Raw genomic sequence first — 11,043 nt, 5'->3', positions numbered from 1 at the left:
GCTTGAGTCTTGGAGCGATTTCCATCTTTCCAGTGACATGTAAGAGACCTCATCTTGAAGGTTGCACATGATCAATGGGTGTTCAAGGAGTATTCACTGAATGTTCAGTTGTGAGGAACATCAGACCCGGTCGTAGACTGACGATGTGCAAACATTCACATCGTAAGTATATAATGGTAACAACAATGGTTGCATTGCTTGTGAAATCATAAACTGCAGAAATAAATGAACGAATGGCAGTAAATCATGAGATCTAAATTAGTGTCAAAATCTTCTTTCAACGCACCGGCCGTATCCCTCCGAGGCAAGGTGTCCCGAAAGGAAAAACGATAGTTTCTCCTTTTAATTTTAGTAATATATACAGGAGTTAAAACATTTAGAAAAAAAGGCTAATGGAAGTCCATATTTCAGGGTTTTAGTTGAAGTTTAATGTTTAAGTAATTTAGTTTAATAGTTTAGTGTCTAATAAAGATTACCGAGAATTAATCTGTTTTCTTTGCGTTAATCATCGTTTTACGGTGGTTCAAGCTCGTTAATGTTATATTTTTTTGTTTATATAGTGTACAGTGAAGATGAGAAGGACGGCATTCAAGTGTTCGCTCGTTTGCTTCCTCGTTAACTCCCTCGTTCGGTGTAGCAGACGAGGACATATTCACTGGTAGGCGGGATTCCCCAGTGGAAGTAGGTCCTACCCAAAGAGATGGGTTAGTTGTAGTAGTAGTTGTCGTAGTCGTGAAGGTTATGTACATGTCCTCAGAATTAAGATTCCATGATGTTGCAGTGTCTGACAAGTTGTGCAAGACACTGCAACATCATGGAATCTTGATTCTGAGGACATGTACATAACCTTCACGGCTACGACAACTACTACTACAACTAACCCATCTCTTTGGGAAGGACCTACTTCCACTGGGGAATCCCGCCTACCAGTGACTATGCCCTCGTCTGCTACACCTCGCGTTACTTTTCGGTATTATATACCATTCTTACACAGCTCCCTCGTTCGTTAGCTTCCTTGTTCTTTCGCTTGTTCGCCAGTTCGCTCATCCGTTCTCCTGTTTGCTCTTTCACTTATTCGTTTCCTCATTCGCTGTTTTTGTTTGTTTATTTGTTTCTTCATTCGCTCGCTCATTAGCCCGTTTACTCATTCGCTTGCTCATTCGGTCGTTCGATAGTTTGATCATTAGCTCGTTAGCTCACTCGTGCGCTAATTTGCTTAACCTTTTGTTCGTTCGTTATTACTTTGCACTGACTCACGAAATCGTAATGACACGATTGCAAACAAACCATACCCCGGCCGGGATTGAACCCGCGGTCAGAGAGTCTCAAAACTCCAGACGACGGTCTGGAGTTTTGAGACTCTCTGACCGCGGATTCAATCCCGGCAGGGGTATGGTTTACTTTGCACTCTTGGTTAGGAACTTTAGTTTACTGAGGCGAGTTTCGTTGTGTACGTTTTACGGGATAATATATAACAAAAAATATAGTTTGCGTAGAAAAGCGGGAAAAATAAAGTGTCGACTTAAATATGGAAGACAGCAGGTAGTGGTTATGCCGATGACCAAATTACCAATTAGCTGGAGAATATTTCCACTAGCGAGGCCTGGTCATGGAGCGGGCTGCTGGGGTCCTACTAATTACCGAGAACAACCGAGATGAACCGAGAACAACCCAGGACAACCGAGGATAATCGAGAACAAGCTCGGATTTACCGAGAACATCCGAGAACAAGCTTGGATTTGCCGAGAACAAATCAGACTTACCGAGAACAATCTATGTCATGTCGTTTTTTGCAAATATCTCATTAGATATCTCCATATTGACAGACGCCATGATGCTCACTGTAGTGTAACTTAACAATTGCAATTCTTGCGTTCTTGGACCATCTTCAGAGTAGGACGATGGGGTATTTATCCAGCCTAAATTTGAAACTACTAAAGGTTTTCTGCAATCATTACTTATCTGCACATCCAACAACTACAACCACAATAATATAGACAAATGCAAAGTTCTGAAGCCGGGAATGTCCATAACTCTGGCACTTATGGTTATGGTAAGCAGCAACCTTAAACCAAGACAGCAGTGCCTAGGCGTAGGTAATAAGGCAAACAGATTACTGGGATTTATATCAAGAAGTGTAATCAAGATTGAGACACTTATGCAACATATAGGAATCTTTATTGAAGGAACGTTTCGCCACACAGTGGCTTCATCAGTCCAATACAAAGCAGAGAGGGGTAAGGCGAGGAGGAGTTTGAGGTAATCAATCCCTCAGCCTGGAGTCGATGTGTTCAGTCCATCAGTCTTGTAAACTCCAGGCTGAGGGACTGATTACCTCAGACTCCTCCTCTCCTTACACCTTTCTGCTTTATATTGGACTGATGAAGCCACTGTGTGGCGAAACGTTTCTTCGGTAAAAATTCCCATATGTTTCATAAGTGTCTCAATCTTCAACTTGTCGGTTTTAAACCATTTATCACACAAGTGTAAGCATCTTGTAAGACGATGAATGAGGGGAGACATGATCGAAGTGTATAAGTGGAAGATGAGCACCTTTCACCTAGATAGATCTGAGGCGTTTGCCTAATCAGTGGGGTAATTAAGTAACCAACAATATCCTGTAAGAAGGGCACGCTTTATCTACAGGATCAATCTACCCAGAACTACGGAATGACGAGAGAAGGCACAATACCGTAACTGGAACAATACACAAATAACCCGTATATAGAATGCTCCAAACCTGACTTTAGGCTTTGTACAGTGTGACTTGTTCTCGGTAAATCCAAGCTTGTTCCCGGTTGTTCTTGGGAAATCCGAGCTTGTTCTCGGTTGTTCTCGGTAAATCCGAGCTTGTCCTCGGTTGTTCTCGGTTCATCTCGATTGTTCTCGGTAATTAGTACGGCCCACTTGTTCTCGGTAAATCCAAGCTTATTTCCGGTTGTTCTCTGTTGTTCTCGGTAAATTCGAGCTTGTTCTCGGTTGTTCTCGGTAATTACTAGGACCGGGCTGCGGGGGCATTGACTTCCGGACCACTCTCTACGTATACGCCAGGTATTGTCCCAGGTTTTCCTCCTTTGGATTTCCCTTCCAACTCGTCTGTCCGAGGGAAGGGTGAAAGAAGGGAAATGCTGTCCCTAAGGAAGTTACTGTCGATCCCTCAGTTGATATCACTGTGTCGAACGTTCTGGCCATACCTGCACCCTGACCAACCTACACCGGTGTCTTGACATCTCCTTTAACCCCCTCTCATGTACACCCGACTCTTGTTGTGAACCCCACCTATTCCCCGGCTAACCCTGGCGCCTCCATCCACCCTCTTGGAAATCCTACCCCTACGGAATTCATGTTTATTTTTCCCCAGCTTAAGAATATTAAATGTGCAGCCTCTTTTAAAAAGGCTGATAGCAACCGCTTCCATAGTCCAGTGTCAGTAAAAACAATCCATAGGTATTTGGACAGATTGAAACTTAGGGAAGATAAGACCCTGGAAGACTTCGGATGTCTGGTCAGGTAGAGTGTTGCACGTTCATAGAGCTGTGAGATGTTGCCCAGAACAACCTCCTCAGTCTTCGGCTGTCTACCTCAGGTATTGTATCACCAAGTATGTTAACCCCTTACCGTAAGTTTTATTAACGTTTTGAACATTAAAATGTTTTACTGGAAAAGAATGTGAGATTAAGGAGTATCCTCAAAGTAGCTGGACAGCTAGAGTCATTTTTGTGTCTCATCACATAGCTCAGGTCTCTAAGTTCCCTCCTCGCTGACGGCCCCACCTTTGACTTTTTTTTTTTTGTCAGCAACAGATTTATTACACCAACTTTGATTACACTGGTCTGCATTTTGGAATGTTTTTAATTTTTATTTTTATTCATCATTGCGATCTTACATATTCTTGGGCTGCTGATTGTAAGTATCTAAACCATTTTGCTCTATCACATAAGGATTTTGAATAAAATACAAATTAATGATAATAAAAATGTGAAGTTTTAATAATTTGTTAATTTATTAAAATTAGGCAAGCAATCATGGAAAAGCACATTCTGTTATTTTTAAGAACATACGAATTACAAATCAAGATGAATCAAATCAAATGATTTTATTAAAAAAAATATGCTCCTAATGGTTAGCCTACATATTGCATCAAAGGAACTAGGGCCGCTTTGATTTTCGCTTGTGCTGTGCATCGAGACCATTACGTTTCAATGGCCGGCAGTAATCCGCCATCATGCTGACATTCCATTTGTCCTGGTATCGAGTTTCCATGGTGCAAATATCCTGATGGAACCGCTCTCCTTGTTCCTCACTGTAGTTCCCACAATTGTTGGGAAAATAGTCAAGATGTGAGTGCAAAAAGTACATCTTCACACTCATTCTAGAAACAAGTTGTTGGAAACTTGAATTCAGGTCTTGGATCATTTTTTTCATATTCGGGGGAGCGTCTGTTTCCCAGGAAGTTGTGGACAATCTGCTTGAATGAAAACCAGACATTCACCTCGACACCTGCTAATGCTTCATCAAAATGCTTGTCCTTCATCAGTTTCCGAATCTGAGGGTCAACAAAGATTCCTGCCTTCAGCTTGCCTTCACTTATACAAGGAAACTTTGACTCCAGGTACTTGAAAGCAGTTCCATTCTTGTTCAAGGCATTTACAAAATTTTTCATAAGCCCTAATTTGATGTGGAGTGGTGACAGCAGAATTTTCTTGGGGTCAACTAGTGGCACAGTTTTCACGTTGTGATTTCCGGGTAAGAAGCTGGTTCTTGGTGCCAGTCTCTTTGTTCATAGTGTTGGCTGTCTGCCCTACTATCCCAAAGACACAGAAAACAGGGATACTTGTTGTATTCGCTTTGAAGACCTAATAGGAGAGCAATAACTTTTAAATCACCACAAATTGTGATTCTGGTACTTGATTGCAGATATTAGTGTCTTCATATTTGCATAAGTTTCTGACATTTGGACAATATGGCCAATTGTCACAGATGCAGCTGTGTTGCCATTGTAGACAAGTACAGCTTTTAAACTTCTTTTAGAAGAATCAATGAAGAGTCTCCATTCATCTGCTTTGTATGACATCCTCATGTGTTCAATATGGCCAGAAATATTGAAACAGAAAGTTAAAGATTCCTCTTTGTCAAAGAGCTGAGGTGTATAAATGGAAAACAGGAATTAATAAAGGGGATGTAAATAGCGTGCTAAAAATATCTAGCCCAGACAGGACACGCAGCAATGGATTTAAGTTGGAAAAATTCAAATTCACGAAGGATATAGGAAAGGACTGGTTTGGTAATAGAGTTGTGGATGAGTGGAACAAACTCTCGAGTACCGTCATAGAAGCTAAGACGTTGTGTAGTATTAAAAATAGGTTAGATAAATACATGAGTGGGTTTGGGTGGGTGTGAGTTGGACCTGACCAACTTGTGCTACTAGGTCAGTTGTGATGAATGGTTTGAAAAACCGACAAGTTGAAGATTGAGACACTTATGCAACAAATGGGAATCTTTATTCAGGAAACGTTTCGCCACACAGTGGCTTCATCAGTCCAATACAAAGCAGGTGTAAGGAGAGGAGGAGTTTGAGGTAATCAGTCCCTCAGCCTGGAGTCGATGTGTTCAGTCCATCAATCTTGATAAAGCCACTGTGTGGCGAAACGTTTCCTGAATAAAGATTCCCATATGTTGCATAAGTGTCTCAATCTTCTACTAGGTCAGTTGCCGTGCTCCTTCCTTACTGAATGGGACCTGACCTGACTACCTTAAGCCATTGGCCTGAGGCGGTGGGTGAATTGGACCTTCCTTGCATGGGCCAGTAAGCCTGCTGCAATATTCCTTCTTATGTTCTTAATTATGTTCTTAATTATGTTCTTAATTATCTTCTTAATTCCGCTTCACGATGATGGTACCAAGCGAATGTTGTTCCAGGGGCTAGAAGCCTGTGTTCCTTCAGTCCAGAGCCAAGTTACTGTGCACTTTCTTTTGGAAGGTTAAGGTCTCTCACGAAGTCATTGAGCTCAACTTGGTTGAAGGGTTTGGGATCGTCATTTGTTGGTAGTTCATAGTCTACTTCCATCTCCTTAAAATCACTGGTATCAGACTCTGATAAAATTTGCCATGTCTCAGGTGGCACAGGTACAGGAATATCTTCAGTGTGTGGAACAGGCTTTATTGCTGAAGGAATATTTAGGTATATTATTGACTGGAATTCTTTGACCGGTAATCTAGAATCCAGAGACTTTATGGAAACAGTTCAGAACTGTTTTCTGAAGCAGTGTGTAACAGAGCCTACCAGGGGTAATAATTTGCTAGACCTAGTCTTGTCAAATAAGGAAACACTCGTAAATAATCTGGAGATCGCTGAGGAGCTTGGCACAAGTGATCACAGGTCCATCACTTTCAGCATTAAATGGAAATACAAGAATAATGATAATACGGTAAAAATCCCAGATTTTCGTTCTGCCGATTACAATGGACTTAGGGAACACCTGTCAAATCTCGATTGGGGTTATCTAGCTAATGATTTTATTGACGATGATCATACTTATGATTATGAAGGGATCTGCATTTATGATTTTTTTCTTAGTAATGTACACCGTGCTCAGAGTATATACATTCCCCAGAGAGAAATTAGGTCTAATAATAACGATCCCAAATGAATTAACAGGAGGCTAAAGCATCTATTAGGGGAGAAAAGGGGAATTTATAGGCGTATCAGAAGATGAGAGGTTAACCTTACTGATCAATATGTCCAGCTTAAAAGAGAAGTAAAAAAGGGGATTAGAAAGGCTAAACGTGACTATGAAATTAGAGTTGCTAATGAATCAAAGACTAATCCAAAGGGGTTCTTTCAAGTGTATAGGACGAAGGTGAAGAAAAAAGTAGGATCTCTGAAAATTGGGAATGGACAGCTGACGGATAACGAACTGGAAATGTGTTCCTTATTTAATGACTATTTTTTGTCAGTTTTTACACAGGAAGATGTAAATGAGATTCCAGTAATTAACAATTACTTAGTTCCTAATGAATTTAAATTAACTAATATTACTGCCACGAGGGACATGGTTATTAAACAGATAGACAAACTGAAGCAAAATAAGTCCCTGGGACCCGATGAGTTGTTTTCCAGGGTACTTAAGGAATGCAAGATGGAGCTTAGTCAGTCATTAACGAGTGTGTTTAAAATAGACACATGTGCAACTCTTGGGTACCTTTATTGAGGAAACGTTTCGCCACACAGTGGCTTCATCAGTCCATACAGAGGAGAATCTTGAAGAACAGGAGGAGAATGAGGTAATCAGTCCCTCAACCTTGAGTCGATGTGGTCAGTCCATCAATCTTGAATAGAATACTGCATATGTGAACGAACGAACGAACGAACGAACGAACGAACGAACGAACGAACGAAAGTTCAGGTAAGATCCCAAATGGGATGAGCGGGGAAGACGGGACAGACGAAGAATAGTGCTGGAGAGGAGTGTTCTTAGCCGTAGAAATAGAGCCAGGGCTTAACCCAGCAGCGAAGGCGATCGTGGGACATATTGAGAAGAGAAATTCAGGCTCTTCTGTTGGGACTCCGGTGGGGTGAGCGGGGAGGAAGGGACATGCGACGTTTAGCGCTAGAGAGGAGTGTAGAACTGAGCCATGTCTTAACCCAAAAGCTAAGGCGAAAGCGGGTCAGAGAAGGTACCTGTCAGTGAATCCAAGGTTATTTGTAATTAGGGTTAGGAGCAGGATCATGCAAGGAGTAGAAAAGGTTGTGTTGGTTTGTGGGTACGTGAATGTCTTTGTCAAGGAGAGAGGTCCAGTAGTCATGTCGTGTCTCATGTTTGTCTATCTGTCTGTCACTGAGCATCTTCCAGTACAGATTCAGCGCAGCGATGTCTAATTGGGCATGGAGAGACTCGCTTGTGGCAAAGTCCTCCCATCTGACATCAAGCACGCAGCGTAGCGCCTTGTTCTGGACACGCTGCAGTTTAAGTAAGTTTGTTTTTGCTGCAAGAGAGAGGGCTAGAGGAGAGTAAGTTATCAGAAGACGTATTAGGGATTTGTAGAGGTGTAGTTTGGTGCGTTGAGAGGCATGTTTCAGCTTGTAGAGGCCCGCAAGGGCTTTACTAGCTATTGCATGCCTTGAGTGAATGTGTCCGTGTAAACGAAGAAGGTAGTCAAGATTAACGCCAAGGACAATGACAGATTGTGTGATGGGGATGTAAGTGCGGGTGTCAGCTGTTCTGAGCTCGACAGGTAATGGAGGATCACGTTTCCTGTAGTTAAAATACGTAATGCTGGATTTAGCTGCATTGGTTTTGATCCTCCATTTTTGTTCCCAGATGGCTATCCTGTCGACCTCATTTTGTGTTTTGTGTGAGTGTATCTATATTGACATGAGTCATAAGTTGTGTAATGTCGTCTGCATAGGCTAATGTGATGGAGTTGTGGTATACAGGTGTTGGAACGTCGTTAGTGTATAAAATGTAGAGGGTAGGGGAAAGGACAGATCCCTGGGGTACTACGGCATTTAGTGTGAAGTAGTCAGAGTAACAGCCTTGGAATTTGATTCTCATGGTACGGCCGTCTAGGAAGTTGCAGAGTAGTTTACGAGTAGTAAGAGGCAGGTTAAAGTTAGTGCAGAGTTTGTACTTGAGCCCTTGGTGCCAGTGTCAAAAGCTTTTTCAACGTCTTTTGCAACCAGGGCTGTCCTGTTTCTTTGTTTTGTGTTTATGTGGATGTAGTTGAGAATGATGTTAATGGCATCCTGTGTGGATCTGTGTGTTCTGAAGCCAAACTGGCCATCAGAAGGTAGAGAATTGTGTTCCAGGTATCTGAGAAGGCGATGACTGATGAGTTTTTCAAAGAGTTTTCCTAAAGTTTCGAGGAGGCTGATAGGGCGATAGTTTCTAGGATCAGAGTGGTCTTTATCGGGTTTAGGAAGGAGGATAGCAGTAGCAGCTTTGAAGAGTGAAAGGAAGTATCCAGAGGCAAGGGAGGCATTGAGGAGGTTAGTATAGGCAGTAATGATAGTCAGGAAGGTGTTTTAGGATAATATGGTTTAGGCCAGAGGCACCAGGAGCCTTGGGAGGAAGGTGTCTGAGGAGAGTTTTGATGTCTGTGTTGGTGAAAGGAGTGTCGAGTTCTTGGGAGGAGGTAAGAGAGTTCAGATGGATGTGGCTATCTGGTGTTGTTTCTTAGGTGTGTGCAGTGCTCCAGTGTTCTATGTTCTGAATGTGTCGAATAACGTTAGGGTGAGGTGGGTGAGTTTGGAAGATGTTCTCCCAGATGTGTTTGAAGATGTTAGTAGCAGCCTGCGGGTCTGAGATGTGTGTGTTGTTGTAGGTGATGTGTTTGAATTTGTTGGTGGGAGTTGTGCCTCTGATTTTTTTGATAAAGTTCCAGAAGGCTTTGGTGTTTTTAATACGCTGTTTGTCAGCTTGTTGTATGAGTTGTGACCAGTGATTGTTGTGGTCTTGGTCTAGGCTGTGTAGAATGTTGTTTCTAAGGTAAGTGAGATCTAATTGGACTTGTGTGTTGTAGAGGAAGCGGTTGTGGTAGCAGATAATTAGTCTTCTTGTTCTGATTGAGGGTTTGAAGGAATAACGAGTGGTGTGGGTTTTCTTTGGTATTGCGATGTTGGCTGCTTGTGTAATGGTGTCCTGGATGAGATCAAGTTGAGTGTCGATGTCAGAGATGGGTTTGTTGTTGTAGTCATAGGTGAGGTTAGTACTGTCTATGTGTTGTTTGAAAGCATCCCAGTCAGCGTTCTTGTAGGAGAAGGAAGGTGTGGCCGGGATGAGGATAGGGTTGGAGGAGATGTGTAAGACGACTTGGATGTGATCAGAGCCTGTAATAGGGCCAGGTGAGATGTAGTGTTGAAATAGAGAGCTGGCTCGGTTTGCCAGAATGATGTCTGGTTTGCCTTGGCCAGTGTGGTTGTAGAAGGTGTTGAAGTCTGTGCCGAGATGAATTAGGTGTTTATGGTTTGTGAAGTAATTGGTGACCAATTGGTTGTTACTGGTGTGATGAAAGGCTGTGTGTTTGGCATTCAAGTCAGCTAGTAGGTATATTGGTGTGTTGGTGTAGTAGAAGACTAAGGAAAGGTCGTGTATGTTGAGAATAGTGTTTGGGCGAGCATAAGTGGTGAAAAAGATAAAGGGGCCAAGGTGGGTGTGTATTCTGACTGCAAGACAGTGTTGGTGTATAAAAGGGATTGGGAGAAATTCGTGTTTTATGTTGGATTTGACAAGGATGGCAACACCATCGTGGGGATCATAGGGGGACTGTAGTGCAGTATAACCATAATGGCGGATACGATGAGGGGCTTTGAGGCAGGTACTGTTTAGCAAAACAATATCTGGCCTCTCTGCTTCAAGGAGCTCGGCCAGTAGGTGTCTAATTGTAAAGTATGAACGTACGTTGAACTGAATCACCTTGAACATGATTTAATGGTTTCATCATAGCAAAGTTAATGTCGGGGGAGGAGTTTGGGTTAAAGCCCGTGATAGTGGTGCCATCAGTGGATGTGTGTTTCTAGGTGTTACGGACCCGTTTCCTGGAGGGGGAGGAAGAGGTGGATCTGTTTTTATGTTCTTTGGTCTGTCTGTCAGAAGTTGGGGCAGGTTTAGGGTTAAGTGGATTTCGTTTGGAGGAGGAGTTGGACCTGGATGAAGTCTTGGATGTGGTGGAGGAGTGGGCGATCGTGGACGCAGAGGAAGTGGAAGCTTTGGTAATGGAGGAAGAAGTGGGTAAAGAGGTGGGGGAGTAGTAGAAGTAGTTAAAAGGGGTAGGGGAGGAGGGGTGTTGGTGGGAGTGAAGAGTGGTAGGGGAGGAGGAGAACAGGAGAGTGTAGGAAGAGGGGGAGTGGGATAGGTTGTAGGGGGTTTAGAAGAGAAGCAAGAAGGAGGGATGATTAGTGAGGGAAGATTGTTAGCAGCAAAGATTAGGTTAAGAACATGTGAGTAGTCTGATTGGTAAGCTTGAGAGATTACCATAGCAGAGTGGGCAGCAGTGGCGAGTTGACAGTTAATTTTGTAGTCTAGTGTGGGTGTAGGCATAGAT

This window comes from Cherax quadricarinatus, chromosome 10 (assembly GCF_038502225.1).
Source record: "Cherax quadricarinatus isolate ZL_2023a chromosome 10, ASM3850222v1, whole genome shotgun sequence".
NCBI classification, from domain to species: domain Eukaryota; kingdom Metazoa; phylum Arthropoda; class Malacostraca; order Decapoda; family Parastacidae; genus Cherax; species Cherax quadricarinatus.
Note: the sequence above shows the minus strand (reverse complement) of the source record.